This window comes from Manduca sexta, chromosome 21 (assembly GCF_014839805.1).
Source record: "Manduca sexta isolate Smith_Timp_Sample1 chromosome 21, JHU_Msex_v1.0, whole genome shotgun sequence".
Taxonomy (NCBI): domain Eukaryota; kingdom Metazoa; phylum Arthropoda; class Insecta; order Lepidoptera; family Sphingidae; genus Manduca; species Manduca sexta.
The window spans coordinates 1424557-1451742 of NC_051135.1; the positions used below are offsets into that span (position 1 = coordinate 1424557).

At 34.3% G+C, this 27186-nt stretch overlaps 1 pseudogene; it reads right to left on the bottom strand.

Moving 5' to 3' along the window:
• Positions 1-10100: 10100 nt before the first annotated feature.
• On the bottom strand, positions 10101-26927 carry LOC119190038 (annotated as a pseudogene).
• Between the last annotated feature and the right edge of the window lie 259 nt (positions 26928-27186).

The following is a 27186-nucleotide window of genomic DNA, read 5'->3' on the forward strand; positions in this document are numbered from 1 at the left end:
CTTTTACATCGTAACAATAAAGCAATCCTGAATGTTCATTACGCGAGATCTCATTTAATCCGATAAATAAAATAAATGTATCAAAAGGAGGATGAGGACAATCGATAGAATCGAAACCGAAGCAGGAAAATATTTAAAGGAAAATTTTTGAGCGCACAGATTCGGAAAGTTAAATGAGTTTGGTGCCACCGTGAAAGGGATTTTGTTGCTATACCGAATCAGATACGAAAACTTTCAATATAATTTAATATTTAAACAAAGCAGACTGGGCTGGACCTGGTTGATTTTCTGTACTTACTAATCATTATTGTATAATGTATATTTTGAATTATGTAAGAGTTATTATATTATATATTTGAAATATTTATGGAATAATGTTTGTTATTATCTTATATCACGGCTTTTAAAAGTATTTGAAATTCAGAAAGGTAAAGTTTCCTAAGACGATGGAAAAATATCAAAATATTTTTATCTATAATATTATCTATACAAGAATAAATATTATGATTCTATCTCCTCTCTAACAGTTACTTCGATCGAGACGTCTTAAAGTAACATAATACTTTCTGTAGAAAAACTTAATAATCTTAAGTGTGGAGCGGAACATTTGAAACCCGGTGTGGCGTTTTCACGACGATTTTACACTTCCGTGTTTTCATAGATAAGCAAATACGGGGACGCGCGTGATGGATATTAAGGGCACACCTTACATCATTTGCGTTATTACCGAGCGGGGAGGGACGAAGACGCGCTCCTTATATCTAGATGTTACACCCCTTAATATGCTAAAATCAAATTAGTTCCAAAGCGGAGTCGATCGATCGCACTCTCAATATTGCGAGGGTGTGTGTCTAACTCACGTTTAATTAAACATTGAATTTTTAACTCGACATCATAATGGCATAGATTTTATCATAGTTTACGTACAAGTTGGAGTTTCAAAACGCCAATTTCCTGGTGGATTCTTGTGAGCGTTTATCGGCGGCGGGATCGGGCGAGGCGTCAGCGGTAAGTCGCGGGTTTCATTAGCACGCCGGGGTCTTAGCAAATTAACACCCTCGTGACGAGACGAACGAGCCTGCAGGCCGGCTTCGGATATGTAGCTGCTTATTGCGGACAGGCCGTACATTATCGCCGTTATTAATGACGGACGCGAACATATTTCACACTTCTGTTTTGAATGTTGACAATATTCGCGTATGATTTTTTTTTCAATTAACTACGACATTCGTCTTGTTCAGTTTAATTGAACGGTATTAGGTTGCGTTGTCAATTTAAGTATAACTAGTTTAATTTAGCACCATTTAAATTATATCTTTGAAGTTCTAATGCCTTGTTTTCAACACGTTTACACAAGTTAAAATGGTTTCTAACAACGTACTGTGAATACAAGGTACATAGGTTAACAATGACGTCAATGCCGAAGTAAGAGCCCCCGGAGACGAGATGTAGTTGTTTATGCAGCGGGCAGGGGCCGCTAAACGTTGCGCTGACGTAGACTAATGACGGATGCACTAATAGTTGTGTCGCATTCGCCACCGCCACCGCCGCCACCATATATCATGCGAGGGTAATGGTAAGAAAACGGCACTATCACCCTCCGACGTGATAAGGTCAACAATCGTTTGTTTGCCCACTTTGTCACTTTAATATTTTTACGTTGAACGGTCAATTTGTTAATGATTTGTGACGGATTTTTGAAGTTTTGTGTTTGAGCAGTAGATCTTCGTTTTATGTTATTTTTGTGTATTTTTATAATTACCTTGTAATGTGTTAGAGTAAAGATCACATTATAGTAATTTGTTAGTGAAAGTTCTGACGAATGTTTTTATTGTCATTCGAGAACCTTGGCCTAATTTGAGTGACCCTGCCTTTACACAAAAATTATATTCCTAATTTTCTTCTACAATTAAAACATAATATTAAATGCTTTAAATTCCATGAAAGCTACGAAAAATTACCGGCATGCTCCATAGCTTATCACTATAACTCGATATGGTGTGTGCATATAAAAATATTTAATAAAGTAATTTTATTCTACAAAGAATTAAATACATTATACGACCAGAATTAAAATAATGGTACGCATTAAATAAATGACATTCGTGTCAAAACAAGTCAGCGGTAACATTAGCATTATCATAAAAATGTTATCCAGTGTGCGTGCGACTTAATATTCACTCGCAAATACGAAAAATTTATACTGCGAAAAGTTACATAAAGGGATGGACACACTGTAAAAAAATCTATGGTGATTATTAGCAACAGTAAGTAGATATTTTTTTTTAAATTCAGCACATGCAAACGCCTACGCATCGTTCAATAAAAAAAGCACAATGGGTTTTATTTCACAATTTTTTGAACCGAATATAGAATTTTTAAGCATCTCCATCGTTCTTAAGCAGTTTTATGGTTAGACCGAGGGCCGCGTATGATCGCGCAGGGGAGGGTCGCCTACGAGCGTAGCGCGTCTACGAGCCGTCTCAAGATTAATACATCGTAAAGGCTGTGTTAGTGGTGCAACAATTTGTCTCTATAAATGTTGACTCAGCGCGGTTGTGTTGCGGTCGCTTCGCGCGATTAGCCCCGCTAAATTTATTGTTTAATTTCAAAGCCGTTATTAATAACGTGCGAGATGATTAAACGGATTTCGCGGCTTAGCTTTAAGTCTGTTGCCTTTGATTTATAATGTTCGAGCTAATACGCCGTGTTGAGGCTCTCTTGAGAGTTGGTGTAAACGTCTCAGTATAATACACTTGAAGATACATTGCTAGGTGGCAAAATTAACGAGTCTTCATAGTCATATGTGATGGATTGTTTTTCTCAGTCGATTCACGGCTTACATCGTCTGGGTCCTGTATTTATGTATATACTAAGGTACTTTTTATATTTTTGTGATTCGTTATTCGACGTCGTATGATTGAATTGAATGACATTGAACAATTACATTATAATTTAATTGCTCTTAATTAACGTTTTGTATTTAAATAACTAATGCCAATTAATAAATGTTATAAATTCTACAACACATTTACCTATACTCAGGAATAAGACGACGCGACGGTTGTAATTTATTTCATGTTCAAGTGTATCTTTTGGTCTCAACAATATTAATATTCTTTGTGATACATATTTTGATAAAAATGAAATAATTTAAGCGCAAACTCTATAATGTATAGGTAATTCAGTAATTTTCATAGTATGTACGAAGTTTGTCTTATATGTTTGGTCTATAAAGTACATGTTTCTACATCAAGAAGCACATGTGGAGTGTTCAAACTTAGATAATTACTAGCGGGTTAACTCGTGTCCGGAACCGGACAACATACCAGACCGCACCCTCATCTCAAACAATACGCAAAATCAATGCATTATGCGCTTTATTATCATTACTTAAGGTATATTCATATAAACAACTTACTACCTTCTGATTTTGTCAACCAAAGATGATCTAAATGCATTAGCCAAATATGTGCTTCAAGTTTTACGTCGAATTGTTGAGAATGTTTTGTGTTCGACAATAGTTGAGGTTGCGATACGTGGTTTATGCGTGTAAGATGATGCTTGTTTGAGAACTCGGAAACATGATAAATCAGTTTGCGTCCTCTCTCGAGTTTCGTGTGAGGGGTGTGAAACGTTAAACTTGATTGCTTTGAATAAACATTTGGATTGAATATTAATCTACGTGCGTATATTTATTGTATATTGGAATAACGTTGAGCTTTAGTTTGGTATAATATTTTAAAATTTCAGCACTATGATCTTATGATGTTGCTTAGCACAGATTTTTAATAAAAGCATACAACAGTTACTATAATACAGATTGTTAAATTCTACTGACACTTTTAAAATTAATTAAAGTTCATATAAAGAAAGTAATCAATGAATGAAATCAGTACATTATTACCATTATTTATTTTTGGAAAAGTTTTTTGTACTAGGGGTTACAATAACAATTAACACGTAATTTCAACACCGCAACCGGTTCAAATACAACCAGATCATCACATTCATTCAGTCCAAGGATTAGACGAATTAAAAGCGCTGAGCAATGGAGTTTTGTCTCGCTCGCACGACCGCCCACAGCGATGCATCCTTCCCTTTCACCAATCTAATAGGATTACGTACACCGTGGCAGGTAAGTGTCTCTAATTGCTGTAAAAATCGGCGCCGACAATGCAGGACAAAGGCCGGCGCCCAGTGTGCGTCCGCCCTTAGCGAAAGTGATTTATTGATTGGCGCGTTCTTTATGTCGGCTTAGGCGGCGGATTACGCATTGTTTGTTCGTTTATTTGTTTGTTGGAGCGAGCTAGCGGCTCCTGTTTGGGTACTGAAGAGTTTTTATGTCTGGTAGACTGGCAGACGTAACACGAATTGGATTTATAATGTTATAAAAAATAATCATATTTAAGCATAAGAATATACAGTATTGAACAAATTTAAATAAAATACAAATATACACAATACACATCACGCCTGTGTCCGCCAACGGGCTCGGGATTGAAAATCGGGTCCTCAGTGTTGTACCGCGTTAGTACAACTATGCCACCGAGGCACTCAATTTATTTATTGCAAAACATAGGTATATAAATATTTACTTAAAAAAAATCTATTAAGTACTTACTCTACTTTTATAAAATAAATCTAAAATCCGCAATTATTTAGTAGACATAACCCTACAAATTCAACATTTTTACCAAGTAATTAATAGAAATATAAAACGCGATATTTAACCCTGAAACGGCGATATTTGTGTGCGGGTATAAAGAGCCACAAAAGGGCAGTTGCGCCGTCCGCATTGATTTATGTCCGTCGAATGATACCGGTGAAAGTGTTACCATGTACCGGCGCGTAAATCATATCCGAGTTTGTATTGACAGCCTGTGAATGCCGTTATTATAACTGAGAAATTATTATGTTTGCTACTGGACTGTTTCAAATTTAAATAGAATTATACTTTATTAGTAGGTCGGAGAACTTAATTTACAGTTGGTGAATTGTTTTGAATGTTGGTACATTAGTGGCTGATATACTTAGGCATATGTTAACATTTATTGAAGTTATACTTCTTATGGCGCGTTAGGGAAAAATGATGAGAGTAAATATTTTTATTGTCACGAAAAGTAATTCCACTACACTGCCGTGTTATGCGCAAAAGCGATAAGTCAGGAAACCTTATTTCGAGATAATTGAAGTTTTGTAAATATAGTTTTATAGTTTTGTATGTAAAAATGAGATAGAGAACTCTTGTAAAAAAAATTTACGAGTTCTAAAAAGTAACGTTATTTAGGTAAGTTCATTGGATGGGTATTTCTTTAAGGTATCTGACGAAATAAAAATCATGGATTTGTTTTTTTTTGAGATACCGAGATTTTGATATCGATTTTGAGCTTAGCACGGCAGTACAGGTGATGTTAAATGGAGGTTCAAGAGGACTATCGAAGAAACACTATTTTGCTATTAATAATTTTTTTATGACAAAAAAACTAAATCTAAGTTATTAACCGTGTTTTGCTAAAAGTAGCAATTACATATTTTTATTGATCTTAATAACATTTTTTACGTAACTTTAAATAGTTTTTAAGAATATGTAGCAAGTTTTAGTCACATTCTCATTTAAAATAAATTGAGGAAGTAAAGCAAATCGCTGTATTTTTTGTCACATTTTAGTTATGGTTTAAATTAGCCACAAAATTAGATAAGTCGCGTTACGTGTGCTGACCGCATAGAATCCGGGCTGCCATGAACGTAACCTAAAATTTATGACCATTTTTCACATAAATCAAAGGGCACCGGCCAAAGAGATTTATTGCTAAATTTGTGGATCTCCATGGTCACTTTCATCATAGACAAAAAACTACCTGACTGTTTCGAGGAGACGAACGATTATAATTGTTCATGCCTAATTTTAAAATTGGAACGATTATGTGTAAGGTAAAATAGATGGCGTTAATAATTAAATTTGTTTTACTTTTAAAACAATAATGAAATCATGTTATGCGTAAAATAGGCAAAAGCTCAGATAGGTATTGCAGATAGATAGATAGAAATTCGAATACTTGTGAAAATGGTTAGATGTTTGTTAAAAGTAAACACAGCTACCGCTATACGGATTTGAATAAAATTTGGTACACGGAGAGACAATGTTGTGGATTAACATATAGTTTTTATTTCGGTAATTTACTTCAATGGAAAATAAATGATTTTTAATTTGATTTTTAAGTTGACTGCACTATGAATCGTTAAAGTGATTTAAGTATTTTTGTATCAGGAAAGGCTTTTCGCGCTGGCACTTGCAAGCAACATCTAGTTATTCAGAAAATTCAATTAATTCATAGTTTAAAACCTGACCGATAACCAAACGAACAATATGAAATAAAGGTAGGTGCAGAGATAAAGCAGGCGCAAAATGACAACGTTCCCAGCCATCATCATTATATGTAATAGACTCGTATTAGAGTAAATATTTCAGCTGTTTATTTAGAAAACGCAATCGGTGGCACGCGATATTTTTGTGTCTATATATAGTTGTTTTGGATTCTTCGATAAGGCATATTGTTTGCATTCAAATTTAGTATGAAATTGTCTCTAAATTCTATACAATAAGACTTTTCCTATTGTTTCTATTTACTGTTGAGTAGATCTTATAACTTTCGTACAATTATTGTTTCGTACAAATATTCTCACTCCTTGTGAATGTTGACCGCTGCCAGCGTGAGTAGCCAAAGCTTTATTTTTATAGAAACTCAATTCTCGGAGTCTGAAACCATTTGTAACATTTTTGTTTATTTTATTTAAAGCCGCTTCGACTCCTCATCGTTTAAGTATAAAGGATATATTTAAAAAATCTGATTTCCGAAAAGAGCAAAAGAAAATTTCATTTATAATAACTATTTTCAAGAATGTTCCTTCTGAAGTAGCAGTAAAAAGAACACCGAGTCCAGGTGTTTTAATTCAATAAGAATATTCAATAAAATTGTTTTTGAATTTCAATCTAACACGGCAGGGCACAGAGTCTAGCTTCCTATAATATCCGTTAATATTCCGCTGAATAAATCTTTTGTTACAGCTAAAGCAATTTTGATGAACAAAGCATAAATAAAACGAGAACGCGTATCACACGTCAGTCAATCACAATATATTGAACAAATTGAGACAGTGCAAAAATAATACGGCATTGTATTAAAGAGGAATCGGAATGATCGATCGTGTCAGGGCGTTCATTTTAATTTCGATCTCTGGAGATACGGCCGGAGGCGTGGTTCCGCGAACAATTTGTTTCATGTCCCTAATAGGTATCTACCTACAGCTCGTGATAGATTTGTGTAAGTAGATGATATTGCCTTTGTGGGGAGATTCTGATGGGGAACTTAAATTATTTTTGTATGCATGAGAGTAATGTTTTTGTTGTCTTATATCGTTGTGAAATTTGTATTGATATTTTCTTCACAAAATTATTTCATTAATTTGGTAGTATCATCCACTATATGGTATAATATTCGTAGTAGCTTTCTTGTATTCAGTTATTTCTATCTAGATTAATGATGAGAGTCTAGATTATAATTAACAAGATTAATATTTTTCTACCCATCAGATGAGTTGTATAGTAAGTTAATAAATTGTGTAAAAATCTTCTAGTTATATTCCACAGATAGGAGCATTGTCCACAGGCGTAGGAAGTCCATCGCTGAAAATAGACCTTAAATATTAACAGACCTATTCAAAGCGGCTGCATCGCTGGATATACCGGATATAAACACAAAATTAGACGTTAAACCGTCACTTAAGGAATCAGTCAAAGTTGGTAAACCCAATATCGAAGTTTAGCGGGCGGGCACAAAGCGTCTGAGCGAGTTGCATAGACGGTGACGGCGGGCGTGCATCGCTCGATAGCGCTGACAGTGATGGATCACCGGGCCGGTTCACGGCCGGATCCGCAGCCCTGCGTGCGGGGTTGTCATACCAAAAAATACTGGCTCGGGTTTTGAACGCGTATTTTGGATAGTCGGAAATAGACTAGTTTTTTTTACTCGGATGAGACCATCTACCATGGAGAAATAAACCGTTGTGCTTTTTGGAAACGCGTGTCTTTGGTCTTGTTAAAAAGTCGATAATAAGTTAAATTATAAGTTCAAGGAATGCTGTGAATGGCTTAAAGTCTAAAGTAATTTAATTGCAGAGTCAACCACAAACGTGTCTTAACAAACGCAAAACTTCAAAACGCTTCTACATATAAACTTTAATATGAATGTTATTTTTTCTGTATCAAAAATAAAGTTACCCAGTGAAATTGTATTTTGTGAAGAAAAAATTTATATTTGATTCTGACCCAATATTTTAAAGGCGATTTGAAATTTGTTGTTATTTTTACGGCTGACTGTACTTGGTTGCTTATAATATTATGTTAAATAAACTTGAACATAAATAACGTGTTTTCAATTTATTTTAATAAACAAGTTGTTTTTTTAATGAACAGCGTGTAGGAAACACTGTAATACATTTTAATTCATTCACATTTTTTAATAAAGTCGGATGAAAATTCGTGGCAACCCTACCATTATGCGAAATTACATTGAGTGGTGCGATCTTATTTTCTACGAGTAAGTTTGCTTTAAATAATAATTACGTTAATTTCATTTGAACACAGGGTACGAACGAGCAGAACATAGTAAGTATAACGATCGTAAATTAGATCTGGAATAATTAAATGTTAGCGTCCTTTTTGTCTAAAGCTCTCTGAGTTTTAATCAAGTTTATAAATAATAGACGAATTCGATTTAAATAACATTCGATTCCATTTTCAAATATCTTGATTTTTATTATATTATCATACTTTTAATATGTCCACATTGCTTCTATATTTAAAAAGAAACCGTGGTTTGCGTCAGTTCTTTATTTTTTGCAATTTAAAACAAGTTATAAATAGTATTAGACGAAAACGATTTAATAACATTCGATTCCATTTTCAAATATCTTGGTTTTTACTATTACATAGTTTTAATATTCATCTATAACATTGCTTCTAAATTTAAAAAATAACCGTGTTTCGCGTCAGTTCTTTATCCTTTGCAACATAAAACAAGTTCGCTGTAATTATTTTCATTTCAAAATTGTTTACGAGTAAACATAGGCTCAGCTGATCGTACTTAAACCCGGCAGCGTGTTCGTCGGCCACTCAAAACATGGTGTTAACGCGCGTTTTGTCGGCGCGGACCCCCGCGGCGCCCGGCGGGAGGTCGCTCCCGTTCGACAACAGCGTTAATCGTCTTCAAATATATTATGAACATATTCTATGACACGCTTGGACACTGAGCAAAATATTTCGGCTAAGAAATGTATCGTAATTGCATCTTTATTGGATGTGGTTACCAGCAACCAGTATCTCAAGGTAAAGAGGGCAGGAAAGTTTGGTACATATTTTATGTTATAAGATTGATCTTACTTTTATGTGTGGTAGAGTTACTGGAAAAAGTACATACAGAGGTACATAGACAGAGTTAATATCATCATAAAAAACGGAGATTAATAATCTTAAACTAATGCCATAGTTATAAATGATAGTAGAGATACAACAGAAAAGAAATCCTATAACATCGTTTTGCCCTCCGTTTGGTTCGTAACTAACAAAAGAACCAGTTTCACCATGTCGGTACAAAAAACAAAACAGAACTTAGCTTACTGAATTGCTACTGGAAACTTTACATCAAAATCATGTCAGTTAATTTTATGCGATTTGATTTCAATTATAGCGACCGAGATTCCCAAGGAGTCGCTACAGGCGAAGCTGTAATTTGTATCTCGTCCACGGATGACGTATCGACACACCAGGTGAGGTCGCGTTCCCACAAGCGCGGTCGACGGATGATGATCGATCATCGCGCGCGCTCATTGTTCTCCAACGATCACCGCTTTGTCCCGGCGACAAATTTGGGGTCATTTCCTTTTTTATACAATTCCAAAGCAACATTTGATTGTGCAAAAAACTATCTTTGAAGTTGCATAGATAAAATAATGAATGGCCGTACTTCTTTGCGTTTACCAGCGATACTTGTCAGCATATAAAAATGGCGCTCTAAAATGTTCTCACTTATAATTTGTGGTTACAGTGCATGTCGAGTCCGTTCCGTTACACGCCATGTTGGCGGCGGGTCGGTGGCTCGGATAATGCCTGCACCACGAGCGCGGCCACACCGCTCCGCCGCCGCTCCACCGCGCCGCACCACTCCCACACCGGCGCGTCTCTACTTACAGACACAAAACGTCGTCGCCGCATACAATTCAATATATTTCGTAGTAATTTGATGTTCATTAAAGTAACTCTGGGACCGTGAACCAGAACACAATGGTTGAATGGCCATTTGTTGTGGCCGTTGAAAGGCACAATAATAATTCCGAAGTAGTTACTCACGCCGCAGTTAGACGCACTTACAAACGAAAATGTCTGACCTCTTTGTGATTGCGGAGCCATTTTCTTTTTAGTGACCTCGATGACGTGGTCTGATAAGTGCTTGACTTGTCGTTTCTAACGTTGAATACAGTCTTGCTTGTTGAAAAATCACCGAATACTAAATAATAAGCAAATTACACTCACCTTGTTGACTGCTCTTTCTTGTTGTTTTTTTCTCTTTCATCCAAGGGTACTCAGGTACGTTGAGGCCGCCTCCAGGCGAGGGCAGGTCGGGCGCGTATCCAGGGGGCGTGTGTTGGGGACTGAGTTCTCCTCCTCCCAGTTGGGGTAAGGCAGTCATGAACTCTGCCATAGAGGGCTGGCTGTTGATGAAGCCGGTCTCCGTGCAGGTCTCGAGCATGGGATGCGGCGCGCCGGCAGCCGTGACAGCTGCCAACCAGAAGCCGTTGCCACCATGCTCCATGCGCGGATGCTCCTGTCCAGGTGCTGGTCCCATTGGCGGTGTGTTCCTGGTCTTCACCGCGAAGTCCTCTTCCATTTCATCGCGCACCCCATGCCAATTCTCGTCGGCTGCTTCCCTCTGATGGCGGGAAACTCTTCGCATTTTATCTTTCTAACTAGTGGGTTAGTGTCTAGCGGCAGGGCGGCTGTGTTACATATCTCTTGCATAGCTGCCTGTGTGCGCCAACACTCTCAATCTTGATTATACATGTGCAGAATTGGTTTCCCTTTTTGCGACATACGTGAACATTTTCATCTGTTCAATTTGTTCATTTGGTGTAACGGTATTTTGTGATTGCAGCGCTGGTTACATTCGTATGCGCCATGATACCTGGAAATAATGAAAGCCAGTTAATAATACGCTTCATGTGTATTGCAGTGGTTTAAAAAATATGTATTTCTGTTTTGTACGAATGTACGAATGCAGACGTACGTATTATCATTAACATTGTAATGGGAATGTCTGAGTACTAAATGTTATTCATTATTAAATAGTGGCATATTTAAGTATTGATTTCTGAAGAAGGTTTTTAAATATGAACCATATATGAAAATTTTATATATGAATAAAAATGAATTAAATATGAACAAGACACGTATGGTATTTCCGATTAACAATAAACACCAATGTACGAAGATACGACCAGTTTAAGTTTAAAAAATATTGTTTGTGCTACAAAGCCATTTTAAGGCTCAAACACAGGAAGCTATTGGAATAAAAATGATGTCCATGTTTAATTACGGGGGTTCGCAAAGCAATTCGTCGTACGTCGCTGAAGGCCGAAGCACTGTCTAATCGTCAACAATTTAGCTCCAAATTGAGAGGCGCCAAATTAAACGTTACAGGAGGAGTTCTGTGGTTATTTCGTAATTATTCGCGACCGTTCGACATTACCGCGGTTGGCGTCGAATAATTTGTGCCGTGATGAACCCCGCTTTAATGAGCACCGAATTGTTTATTGTAATTTTGTGTACTGCACGTACGATGAAGATATTAAAAATGGTAATGAACACCGAATTATATTTTTTCATGGACAGTCTTGATGACCTGTATTAAATAAATTCAAGGTTCAAAGCTTTGATGGAGTTAATAAGGATTTGTATTTTGTGGGATTTTTTTCCAACATTTTATAGATCGTCAAATACCGCGATAGGAATATTGGTTCGTTATTTTAAAATAGCAATATTTGATGTAATAAAGATCACACTTGAATCGTCAAAAGAATCGTTACAATTCCAATTGTTTTAGTCACTAACTGCCGAAATTAGATGTGTACCATGGGGTCTCGATATAATATACTGTATAATATTATTGGTATAATGAATAGAAGTAATACTTTAAATATACTTAATGGTTTTCTTTTCAAAGTCAACCACATACCATCAATGTAATAATACACAATGTAATAATACGTGTATCGTAATTTTTTCATGTCAGTCGACTAAATATGACAAGGCACTTTGCTATAAAATATCCCACTTAATAATGTACCTACTTCCTATATTTGCAAAATAAATTGATTAATTAAATTATTATTCACTAGAAAACGAATATATAAGCATGTAAATATACTGTTACATTTTAATAATAAACTATAATACTCGTATAGAACTGGTAAGGTAGGCCTAGACGCCGACAAAAAGGCAAGCTCATCGTAGAGTTGCAAAAATGCCGAATAATTTACCCAGGTAACTTACGGCCTATCACTAACTAAATTGCCGTAATTACCTGGCCACTCGTCTGGCTAGAATCTTGTCTAGTGAATGATTTACAAGCTTCTTTACAGTTAACATTCGCCCTACCAAGTATATGCGGACGTGTGACGCCATTTTCATTGCCCGCAACTGGTGGACATAGAGCGTCCCCCAGTCAAACTGATGTAAACTCGAAAATGTACGCGATACCCTGTATCGTATGGCACGTTTTTCTACGCCGACTGTATGTCAATTAAAATTCAAACCGCGTTCGAAATACGATTTTTTCCACTGGAATTTGCGGCGCGCCCGGGAGAAATGGCGGGAACGCGCCTTTTTGTTTTATTTTATTTTTTTTTGAAAATGGAACGGCTGGCGGTTAAACCTATTTTAATGCGTATGGGTTGTCTGTGTTTTGAATTAAAATTTTCTGTGTTGCCAGAGTAATGTGTGCGGACGGAGGATAAAATGTAATTTCCTTTTAAAGATTGCTACTCCTACTACGTGCATAGGAAATTGTAAGTGCGGTGAGTACTTTCTTTATGGTATTGTTGTAGACTATAATGTTTCTCCAAATTCCTTGTGTGAAAGTAACTTTCTTTTATTCGTTTTCTAAGGAAAAATAATAACCATGTCTACAGTAATTGTTAAACTTTTAAATGGTTTCTTTATGCTTACTTTACAATAATATGGATAGTTTTTTGACTACGTAATGATTTTGTTAACATCTTTTCTCTGATATATTTATGCTGAAAAAGTTTTTTGCGAAGCGACTAAGATTTTATCGTACGAAAATTATTTAAAAGTGCCAAAAAACGTTAAGAGATTTTGTAAATTTTGTTGGTCGTGAGATTAAGCTGACCTTTTTTAGCTGTATTTACAAGGGTTAGTTACAGCATGCGCAGAACGGAAGTAAGTAACAATAACATATTTTTCCCCACGCCCAGTAAAATATAGATACCTATAAAAAAAATATAATAATAAAAAATACTTCTTATATTATTGTTTGATAATATAAAGAAATATAAAATCGAACATTATTGACCTACACCTATCCCTGACTGTAACAATCGTGCCATCTGCTTTTCATACCTGTTTTCCCGGTGTTCCCGTATACACTCTAAAGCAGTTTATTCGATTCTAGTGAAATTTAAAATCCCTCCCTTTTACATCTCAGCAGGGTTCCGCAGGTTTTACGCCGCGTTTCACTTTTCTGTCGCTCCCCCCAGGGGGAGTAAGCTCTTAAAAACGCATAAACCGTGCGCGTAGCCTACTTATGAATTTGTTTATGGCCCCTCTTTAGACATCAACTGTGAAATCTTGAAGCATAGGTAATAACGATATTCCTAATTTAAAGTTGTAAATTTTTATTTATATGAATAGGCGGATTGAGCGGTAAATTGTTTCAAATCAGCTTGTTGTGGTGTTTTTAAATATTAAAGTATTGACAATCAAACTGTTTGGAGATTTGTCGTGAATATAAAGAAAAAAGTTATTTTCCAATATTTCTTTATTAATAAGATATAAGTCCCGCTTTATTTGTTCCCGGGATGGAATAGAGCCTATATTGTAAGTAAGACCTCTAGCAATATCTAAACCGATGAAAACAGCATTAAATTCCAGTAGTTTTTGCGTGATGCGTGTACAAACATACAGTTAGACAAAAATTCTAAAAACTTATGTTCAGGCTTCTGTGCTCTATAATGTTTCTTCATTATCTATAATGTACAGACATTGACCTGCTATCATTTTATTATTTGTATTTAAATTAATTTTAAGAATTAGACCAACACAATTTATATATTATAATAGATATTGAAAAGCTGTAAAAAACGGCAATATATCACTTAAAAAGGTTTCTATAGCGGCTTGAGAGTTACACTTTTTCAAACAATCTCTGGAATTCTAAACTCGATTCATATTATGTAGAACTGTGAACCAAACAAAAACATAATCTTGGACTTATACGTACTGAACATGATAATTAATATCCCTTAAACACTGTTCTTACCAAGTACGTATTACCATCAATTTCGTTATTCAAGCATATATAGTAAATAACATCTGCGTGTTGGGTCGGCCGTGGCCCAAACTAGTGGTTAGGGCACAATTTGCCGGCCGTAACGATTTCCTCTTCGGGGAATCGAATGGCGTGAGCTCGGATGACGCCCACCGACACACACACACGTTTGACAACTGCATGGCTGTATGTTTTGTGCCTTGGTGTATACTTTGCGGTCGGTCCACATCGGTTTATGTATATTGATATATACATGCGTTATTAATGTATTACCTATGCTACGATTATTTTTATTTGTTTAGTTTTCATATTGATTTCTTATGTTTACGCGAATTAAACAGCAAGTTAGACAGCAAAGAAGATTAGTACGTAGTAAAAATTGAAAATGTTGTATATTTGTAAAATGTAGGTAGATTTTGTAACTTTGACTTTACGGACGAATAACACCTCAGTCCCCCCGTGACCATGAAGGCTGCATAGTCTTCGAAATGTCGGGAAAAACTAAAATATTAAAACTGCGATAAATCCGAAAAATAGTTTTAGTTTTCATATATTGTGTTGCATGGTAATTATTATTTTAATTATATAATATTTTTGTCGAACATTTATGCAGACTGAAAAAAGAGGGGAGATTAAATATTACCGAAACAATATAATTTTGTACGTTTATTTCTATTATCTACAAATTCCTGAAAACAATATCCAGCAATTTAAGCATCATCATTCAAACATTTAAGAAAATTAGTCACCACATTCGTCTAGTACAATCAACTTTGGCAACGTTTCGGAATGTCATCCACGGTCCAAAGAGCGGAACTCCGTCATCGAGCCTGCAAGTTGATAGAATCACTGTGATCTTCGCTTAATACGTATTCTCACGCGATGCTGCGTCGCACGCAGGGTCATTGGTCATGCGAGGCACAGTTTAACGTACATTTGCGCGCCAACTACACATTATTTTTTTAGATTCATATATGTCGCCAGTTTGTAAATCTGTCGCTATAATATTTGTTACTGGTTGGAATTATGCAAGTCAAATATGTTTATCTGCAACGGCATGACTTCAAGGTTACTGCGGTTGTTCTGGTTCCGTGAAGGATTTAATTGCAGGATATTACATAGTCTCTGTAGCTAATTAGTTTTCAGTCATAATATGGGCCTTTTTGTAACCTCATACTAATACTGCACATTAAGATGTCGTGTAAGGCTATATTTCACTTCCATTCCGAGGCATTTTAATGAAATTTTATAATATATCTTCGTCATAAATAAGTTTAAATTTATTTTTATGATTTTGAACTATTTAGCACATCAATAAGATTATATTATTCAACGCATACGAGCCAATACGGGTGCTTTGAACTTTTAACAAGCTTTTAAAGACAAACTTGAGGGTTTATATATCCTATAGGCTATAACTTACAATCTAATGTGCTTGTTCAATAAGTGCGTAGTTTGTTAGGGCTTTGCTTGACAGCCTGCAATGTGCTGATGAGCATCGCTCGGATCTTGAACATCTTATAGTATTGACATTTTAATATTATTGACTAACAAGACCAACATGTCGTATACTTTTATACATATTATATTTATTTAAATCTCTCGAGCATTGTATTATAATAGCATGTTTTTCGCTACTTATACAAATGCTGTATTTATGTTTCGAAGATTTTTGTTTTAGGAAAATTGTTTGGTTACCTATTTTTTATGAAGTAGAAAAACTTTTATTAAACAATTTATTGTAAGAGTATATTTATTGATAGAGTAACGTACAGGCAAGCGAGAAATGTCGGTCGCCCGCCTGTAAGGTGGACGGACGATTAGGGTCGTAGGAAGTCGCTGGATGCAGGCCGCTTCCAACAAGTCCACGTGGAGATCCTTGGGGGCGGCCTATGTTCAGCCAGTGGACTTCCTGTGGCTGAGATGTATGAAAATTTCTAATTCACGCCTTCATTACCAGCCGAAATTTTTCATTACCCTATTTTGTTCTACATCACTAGATTTACTTTTTGGTTACAATCAGTGTTTTATAAAACAATATTGAAGTGAATTGCAATGATTAAAGGCATCTGCAAAATGCATTGATTTATTATTTCGACTATGCCAAATTGCTCTAAATTGGAAAATATTTAAAAAATTTGTACTTTTAGCTCAATTGCAATTTTTCTTAACAATCTGATGTTAGTTTTAGTAAATTACAAAAAATACTATTGGGACTAGTTTTTTTCTTGCGCTTGGTTCATTATTGATATTGATAATATTATCTATGGTCTATTCATTAAAATATGTTTACTATGCGGGACTCTTTTTTCCACTGACTGTTTTAAGTCTCATTTCTTCAAGTGTGTACTTGATAGTATGTTATTAATAAATAATTAAAAAAACAAGATGATAATATAAATTATGTAGAAATGTAAGTGTTCCTGATTTGGTTCCCTAAGATACAGTCCACTGTCTAGTTTGGGACCCTCTGCCAATAGTTCTACTGTTTGATTTAGTTATAAGCGCTAATGTTATTTACAATAATGTAAATACTTATGTGTACCTATGTTTCTCTTTCGTCTTATATTCTGTTTGTAAAAAAATAAAATCATTTTTTTATTAATTGAGCCTCGGCCTTAGGAGGTTGATTTTTCATATGCATTGATGTTTTTTATTGGGTTTATGATGGCCCCAAATGAAAAGTTGGTGCTCTAAATGCGTCTCTGTCTACCTCTTTAGAAATTAGACGCGTGTGTGAGTATAAAAATGTAAAATAACCTGTTCGAATTAAAGGGAAAATCAAATGAGCTTTAATCAATTTTAGGAATGTATATCGATTTCTTGCTTCATTCGATTTATTATAAGTTTTTTTCATGATGCACATCGATTAAGGTTCAACCAACACACATTGTTCATAATCTTTTAGAAACCGAATACCAAGCGCTTACAGTAGTATAGTGCAAAAAATAAGCAAATCATATTGGTAAAATAAACGGGTTCTAAGTAGGCATTGGAACAAAAAACCAGTTGCAAACAGAAGCCTTATTATAATATATGACGTTGTTAGTTTAACACCGATACAAATTGCAGTTTAATTAGAAATGTGTGTTTAAAATATTTTGTTATATGTCTTATATTAATGCATTCTACGCAGCTACGTCACTTCTTTCATTTTATTATAAAATTATAGCGTTATAAAATCAAGTAAAATAAATTCATGATTTGAATTAGGTGTGTGAACTTTTTAGTTTAACCATTGTAGGTAATATGTTCGTAATAACATATACTCCTCAAGAGCGGTTGCCATAAATATCAATAATGCTATTTGGAATATAGTATAGAGTTTATTTCCACTACTGAAAACGTTTTTTTATACGAAGATAAGCGCTATAATAATAATAATAATATCAGCCCTGTATTATACATTTGCCCACTGCTGAGCACGGGCCTCCTCTACTACTGAGAGGGATTAGGCCTTAGTCCACCACGGTGGCCTAGTGCGGATTGGTAGACTTCACACACCTTCAAAATTCCTATAGAGAACTACTCAGATGTGCAGGTTTCCTCACGATGCTTTCACCGTTAAAGCGAACGATAAATTCACAAAGAATACACACATGATAAATAAGCGCTATGCTTGTTCATAAATATAATAGAAATTAATTGCACTTATCACTGCAAAACATTTAATTATAAATTTAGTAGTCAGTATATACATTGGCCACAATGAAGTAAAAATTGGCACTCTCATGCGTGGTGGCAGAAATATATGAAATAACCTACCCAGAATTATTGGTTTTAAACCATTTTTGAAAAACGTACTTGTAATGAATAACGTATAAAGTATTTATGGGTTTAAGTGGGCCAGTTTTTATACAAATAATTTATCGAATCAAACATAGATTAAAGTCAAAGGTAGTGTGAGCGAAGAAAGCCCGGTTACTAAAAAGGCCCGCCATCAATGTTTTTCGTACTTCCTGTGTTTTAGTGTAAACACAATAATACTATGATTTTTCTTTATTAAATGTTTTAATATGTTTTGATATAGTTACTATAAAACAATTTTATGAAGATTTTAAAATTAGGTGGGCCTTAAAGGTTCCTTTACCTTACAAAATATAGTTAAAAGTTCTATAAGATTTTAGAATCACAAAATAATATCAAGGTATTTTTTTTACTTGAGAATCTTAATACAAATTAATGTAAGAGATAAAGTAATTATTTGGGCTCGGTCAGTATGCAGAGAGAGCTCTAGGCATAAAAGAGAGATTTGATAATTTTAGTATACACGTATAGGAAAAACTGTAATCAATCTGAAGTGAAACCGTGCGCCCACTAAAAAGTTGCGATGGACTTCATTAGAAATTTACCTATTTTCTATACGTTGACTTTCTATTTTCAATGGAGCTACAGTTGATAGGGGTTTGTCATTATTTCTTTTATACGTGTAATTATGTAGAGTTAACCACTCTACATTTTTGTAGTAGATATTTGACGTGGAAACAGCTTTTTAATTGATAGGGAAATATGTATATTATTTAGGTATGTATTTATATTGTATACATAATGTGTAGGTAGAATATAAATTTTATGTGCTTGAAATGGCCCGTCCTCTATCATAAAATGGGACGTACATGTACGCTCAAATATACAGCAATAACATTACGCTCAAATATACACTTAAAAATAACATTTTTGGTATAAAGATCTGATCTTACTTCATGTTATACACTTAAATAGTAATTATTTAGGATTTTAACCAGATTTTTAATAATCCTAGCTAAAATAAATAATTACAATTGCACGAATATATAAAAAATAATCTGTTCGTCTCGTGACCATGAAGGATGCAAAGCCATCGATAAAATTAAATATAAAAAACGCGTAAAATCTGTGTAGCAATTTTATTACAACGTTAAACATTCGCGTAAATATAAGGAATCATTATCATCATTCAACATCAGAAGACGATGTAATTGACTATTTTCTATCTAATCCATTGCCTTGGTGTGCTATGGTCTTCCTCTTATGTTATGCGTAGAGTTCTCTATTAAAGGAGTAAATCATTTAGTTTCTAGGCACTGGAATTTAACCTTCTCAGAGAGCGAATTTTGGAAAATCTCTTCGGAGTATTTAATTGTCTAAGAAATTTGTGTATAAAATTTAAAGCTTCTTGAATCTTTGCTCGGATAGCGATCACCGTACAAAAGGGAAGTAGCCCTCGTAAGTGTGTTGCATTTCGGGATCATCAGTTGTAGTGGAGTCACTTTGTAGTGCAATAGAAAAAAATAAAGAATCAGAGTTAAACATTATATTAAGCCTACTTTCCAAATACAACACACATTCTAAGACAATATATCCCATTTTAAAATAGAGTATCAATAAATTTTACAAGCCAAGCGCGAGCAGTTGTGACAAAGTGCGTGTAGCGGAAAGTATACGTCATAATTCAGCTCGTAAACGTCTGGGGTACATCACCGCGGATTCCTGATGGATGGCGTAGGGGCGCTGCACCTTTCTCAAGTCCTATGGGGTAGAGATTGGATACATTCTATTAAAGGGTAATGAATGAACTTATTGTGGTTAACAAAGATTGGTTTAATGAAAAAGAACTTACAGATCAGACAGTAAAGGACAATATCATCAAAAAAATCCGCAAGTTTTGTTTGTGTTTTAATTTAATTCGTAATTGAAGGTACGTCAATAGTGGCGCGGTTACCATTCATCGCTAGTTTGGGACTCTTCATTAATGAATGAAGAGTCAGAGCCCTAGAGTATCCCTTCCAATGGGAAGGGATACTCTAGGGCTTACTTCCCTTGAAATTCAATGATTACGGGAACGACGATGATTTTAGTTCAAAGCTAGTAGTCGAAGACTCGGCAATATTTTAAAATTTTGTGACAAAGCCAGGTAATAAGACTTGGAAGAAAAAAGGTCATTTACTTAATTTGTCTCGATTAAACTCGTAAGCGTCTGAACTTCAGCACTGATGACGCTGTTTACTAAAGAGTACTAAGTATTATTGATTCAAACATATCTTCATGGGCCTTTATTCTACACAAAGGTGTGTTCGGCGCGTCACAGTCTTTGAAGCATTGCAAAAGAGTTGGCTTAGGTTTTACGTCAACTGGGATATCCAGACCCGGGCAAGTTGTCTTAGAAAATCCATCGTAATAACCCGAATCAGCCATTGCTCGGTTGACAACGGGGTTAGAAGACTACGTCTGCTACTATGTCTGCAATTCCTTTTCACCAGCTGAACTATCCACACGTGGCATTTACTTCCAGAAACGAAGGTATTTTTAAATTTTATTAGACTAATGATAAAAATAGATGTAGACGTAGTACACTTTAAGTGTTATCTCCTGGTTTAATTTATCTTTTTAATTAAAAAATTAAGCTGATTCGGTATCCTTTAGGCGACTAAAGAAAATACATTTTAGAATAGTATTCATTTCATATCCATCCAAATTTATGAAGTCACTATCACACAATACCATTAAGCAATAATATTAATCAGTGGAAATTTCAATGTTCCCACATAATAAAGAGTGGCGTCCCACGAAATACGTTTCCGAGATTGAGTCAGTGATCGATCACGAAGGGGTGATGTACTTGTATCGACTTATCACGTAAGATGGGAACATTGTTTACTCCACTTCATGCCATTTGTTCTGTAAGCAGATGATGTTAGATTCACCGTTAAATGTGCTTTTACGTTTATTTGAAATGTTCTTATATTTTGAAGTACTATTTGAATTTGTTGTTGATTGTTCACTGATGAAACAGAGGTATCTATAGTTATCATAGAATTTAAACAGTTTTCTTGTTAACGCGATTGTGTTTATGATGAAATGTTCTATTTCAAATAATGTAACAGAGATTACAAAATACAAATTGATAAAATATTTTTGCTTCAGAAAAGCTATAATAAGATGCTATTTTTTTGTGTTTTATGAAATAGTGCACTATAGCTTGGTTATGATTGGAACGGAGTGTCGAGTCGAAGATTCGCGGAAATACCGTTGAATTTTCGAATTAACATGTGTATTTTTTGTTAATAATAATGCGTTTTAACGGTGAAGGAAAGCATCGGTAGGAAATCCACATGGCTAAGAATTCTATAAAATGATTTCAAAGATATGTAAAGCCTGCCAACCTGCACTAGACCAGCGTAGTGAACTATGGCCTAAACTCAAACTTACCTAATAGGAGGCCTGTGCCAGGCTGTTAAATTATTATTACTTTATAGAATACCAGAACCATACCAAACCTTCGATCTCCTACAATTGCATCGCAAATGTATGTTGCAAGGAAGCCTCTACCTCTTTTGTTTTTGTTCAAAATCCAAAATCTATACCAAAACGGTAACAATACAAACCCTTGCATAGCATCTTATATGGATAACATAATATTGTGTATGGACACAATCATATTCCTTAACATTTCACACTTGATTTGATACAAAACTTGAGATACTTTATCTCTACAAACTCTACACTTACGTGTCTTATTTTAGAATCTAGCTGTTGGACCAATGAACCTAATATTTTTATGACGCTCTTCAGGTCTCAGAAAAACAGTAATCTAACTTCCTAAGCTATTTTAGGTGATTTTAAATAACAGCTTAACGTTGTAAATATATTGACGAGGTAAAGAGTTTACATATCATTCCAAACTGAAAAATTTACCATGTCTCGTGATGCGTCTCGATTTTTGATTAACGAAATATATCTCGATTGAAGTGTATTCAGGCTTATTTATTAAATAAAATTGGAGGTAAACATCGCAGGCTTAGACTTATTGGTAACAATATTGAATGTACTTCGCTTTATTTTTCTTTAATTCTAGATCATAATATTGAAAAGAGTTACAAAAGTTAGCTCTTTTTTAATTTTGTAGATTTGTTTTTTGGCCGTACAACCAACAGTTTAAATCGTTGACTCAGTAGCACAAAATATTACCCGAGTTTCTTGCATTGCACTAAAAAAATCCGTTGCCTAAGTTGGTTAAATCCTATCAGACATTAAAGATATTCTTAAAATTTTATTAGTTTTGTATTGCGCAGTTTAGTTACATCGACGGTTACTTGCTACACGGTTTAAAATCTCTACATAAACGACTAAAAACCGGCGGAAATTCCTTTATTTTAACTAGGAATGAGTCAAACTACTGATAACTGAACAATAGCAGAGATCAAGGTACAAAACAGGCATATTTACATCATTCGTCATGTCATACTATAACTGCGGAATTTGTGAATTAATTAAGAAATGTGACTTATACTATAAGTAGTATATTTGCATTGCTTCTGTGATTATTATTTAATTTAATTAATGCATAGGCAGGTTTGTTAGGTATTAAATCGATAATCTTTCTGTAAGACAGACGATGATGAAAACTAGATCTACCTTTGGCTGAAAAATGTATTGTGTTCAACAACAGAGGTTATATAGTAGTGTATAACTCGAGGAAATAAAATCCTTAAATAAAACTTCGCGGCCAATTTAATAGAAAACAAAAACTAAGACAAACGTAAATAAACCTAATAGGGAACCCGGTAGGAATATGGTTGTATGGACGCTTCGGCAATGTTATATAGGTCAATAATATTAGTAGATATGTTAGTCATAAAAATAGTTGAGATAATATAGACATTACAAGTTGCAAAAATACTGACCAATAAGTGTTTCTAACTAATCCAATAGTAAATCCTAACATAATTTTATAGTTTATAGTAATTTCACATAATTTTGCTGATTTTAGACTTACCCCCTATCATATCCTGTTGGAACACACAAGGCGACATGTAGGTGTTCTGGTTGTAACTCTACCAACCCTTCGAAGATAAATGCTTGTTGTGTGTGTTATAAAAAAGAGATCGAAAATCGATAGTATTATTTTTGGCGCTCAGTCTTTAAAAGGACTTTTTAGGACTAGGCTACAACATAGGTCCACCATGGTCCGAATGATAAGATGTTCCTCCATTCCAGTATTTTGTAGTTCCTGATAAATGTGAATGATGTATTTTTAAACAATATCAACGCAGATTACATTGACGTTCCTACAAAAATTGATTAAACTTACAATTAACATCGAAATAAAACCAATTTTATTTTATATTTCTCCCGACGTTTCAAAGACTGCAGCCTTCATGGTCACTGGGCGCACTGACTTACATTCAACTTATTTACATTCAGAGTAAAAAATTACAGGATAACTTTTTGCAGCTTGCGTTCTTTGCATCACAAATACATCTTTCATACTTTTTGTACTCAGATCTTTAAGTTCATTACCAGTATTAGCCCATAGCTTCTCTTTCTCGCCTTACCAGGATGTTAAGTCTATATTTACTAATTAAGCTATATGTAGCTCCCCCCCCAAGTAGAAATCATGATATGATATTATTTTATTTTTGCTATGAATGACGAGATGAGTTTGCCGTTCGCTTGATGGTTAGCGATACGACCGCCCATATAAGTAGCCCACAGTAGAAACACAATCCAATATCTTTAATTATAAAGTATTGTTAGGTATTCCACTGCGCTCGCCATCCTGAGACATGAGATGTTAAGTCTTATTACGTACATTAGTTCCACTGGCTACAATGTTCTTCAAACCGGAACAACAGTGACTACATACTGCTGCTTGGCGGCAGAAATAGATATTGCGGTGGTATCTACTCAGACGGACTTTCACATAAGAGAGACCCACCACCAGTGACATAGTTATATTTCAGATCGTTTCTATTCTGCGGCAAGAAAAAGGCGGTTTGCTTACTATACACTTGTTATTTTAATAATTTCTTATGTCTACTCGAATATTAGACATGACTCGTATTTTCAAACTCATTAAATGCGTTGCACCGACAAAATATTATTGGAAAACTACGGGATTATGGTTATTTATTTACACTAGCACATTCACAGTTTACATATAGTACTTTATAACTAGAAAAAAACTTACTGTTATGTTTAACGGACATAAATGATTTAGCCTACATCGATTCCGCTTCGTATTTACATCATTCCTCATACTAAAATTCAAACTTACCCATTTCTTAGACCTGTTTGCCAAAGACCACAACACTTAACCCGCACCTATTTACACGTACTTAAGATCTCGCTGGGGTCGAACATATATACGTTTATTTACTTAACACTGGTTAACATTCACGGTTCACACATAGTATCGCGTGAGGGCGCCGCGCGCAGGGCGTGTCCACGGCTGCGACGCCCAACCAGCGGCACGCCCCGCCTAGACATTCTAACCTACCAATATTTAAATTTAAATCTAGAATACCTATGTTATATTGATTTATACTTACCAAAGAATATTTGAATTTAAATCTAGAACATCCATGCTACATTGATTTACATTTATCAACAAATATTTGAATTTAAATCTAGAATACCTATATTATGTTCATTTATAATTACCAAGGAATGTTTGAATTTAAATTTAGAATACTTATGTTATATTGATTTACATTTATTAACGAATATTAGCATTTAAATTTAGAATATATTGTATATACATTTTGTATACGATTGTAGAATGTTGCTGCACAATGTTGAAAAGATTTGAGAACCGTAGAGTTACAATATTCAGTGGAACGATGGTTTTTGATAGTTCTTTAACTGGTTACTTTTTTATTCAGTAGGTATAAATTGTATTGTGATGTGCATGAATTTAATTGTTGTTTATATGTGATTATAATATTTAGACAAATAATTTTTTTTAGAATTAGCCGTGAAATTTGTAATATTTATTTGATTTTGTTACATTTTTTTAGCATCCGTTTGAAGCCATATTATTTGACGTATATAATATATGCAGTTTAATGTAGTTTAAGTGTACCTAATTATTATTATTTAAATTTGCTTCTTAGAGAGATATATTTGAATTGAGTTAAATAAAAATATTTACACACAAGAATGTGTGTTAGTTTAATTTTAGAATTCTAATATTGTGCTATAGACAGTGGAGTAAAAGTTTAATATCGTTTGATTGGTGTTTACTGTTTTACATTATTAAAATTTACATCTTAGGCCAAGTATCACATTGAGTTATTTCTGAGTAGTAATTAGAATACAATATTATTGAAAAATAACTAAATCTTTTGATATAGATAGACACTTTGTACAAGAAAATCAGCCTTATAGACCTATTATACAAATGAAATTATATAACAATTAATATAACCCGATCTAGTAATATAATAAGATTATAAATACAGCCGAATATAAAATATATATTAGGTTCATTAGTAACAATAGTAGCACGTGTTTTAAATTCCCTAATTTATTGAGATCTACATTTAAAACGATGTTAATGAATCTTATTTAGAAAATATAATTTAAAGGATCTATAAATATAGGTTTAATGAAAATCATATTTCAATGTTCGGTAAATAATAAATAATATTAAAGAATGTAATAAATAAGTAAGCTGTTCCTATTTTAAAATTCGGCTTCATATTATTTTAATTCGATAAAGTTTGTAATAATATGATAAATAGGTTGACACTGGCACAAAGTTAATATTGCGTCACTACAACATTCATAATAATACAGTTATTGTACTTATTATGTATTTTATTATTTATTTATTAAAGAATGATTTATCGATAGTAATTGCTGCTAACGCCAAACTATTATTTTTAATGCCCTTTATTCTAGTAATTTTATAACACATTATTAGGATTTTTTAATGATTAAAATTGTCTCAAATAGTAATAAAATTATAAATGTTATTAAAAGTAGGTATTGAAGATAACATTGAGATATGATTTGCATATGTCATATAAATCATCCTTATCAGTTACTTTATCAGTTACGGAGAAATTAAAATTATCGCATTTGCGATTCCGTACCTACGATTATAATAATAAAACATACATTTATCAAAATAAAATCGTACGTGGCCTTATGGAAGTAGAAATAATGACAACATTATTTAACACAAATTAACTACACAAAGTACCCAAAAAGAGACCTTACACATACTTCCTTAAGATTCAATTGATTTCGTCCCTACATCTTTCTCTTACATCAAGTAGAGCAAACTTACAGTAAATAAAGTAACACATAACTGTATAGAATAGTACATACACTTACAAATACACAGCCGCGTCAGCGTCAGCAAGTCAACACTTTCCAGTCATTACAGATAACACTGCACATCACTGCACCACTGAACTGAACTAGTTAGCATTCACAGAGTCCGTGCTAGAAACACTGGGCCGGAGGCAGGGTCAACAAAAAGTATCATCAATAGAAATATTATCAGTATCGGAATGTCGGTGCGGCGTGGCGACTGTCAACTGTCTACTAAACGAATCGACACTGTCTGCCAGCCGCCATGCCCACTTTTCAACGTCAACAGTAGCGAAATGTCGTATATGCGAAACTTGAACGAATTAGAATGGATCTTATTCTCATCCCGTTAAGATTGAATGTGCAAACGGTGTTGGCGGCGGTTTGAGCTTTTCTGAAATAAAGATACCTCCTACAAAATATATCTTCCATGCCGCTCTCGCATCACCATTGGAATATGTTTCCTCTCGTTCTTCTGACG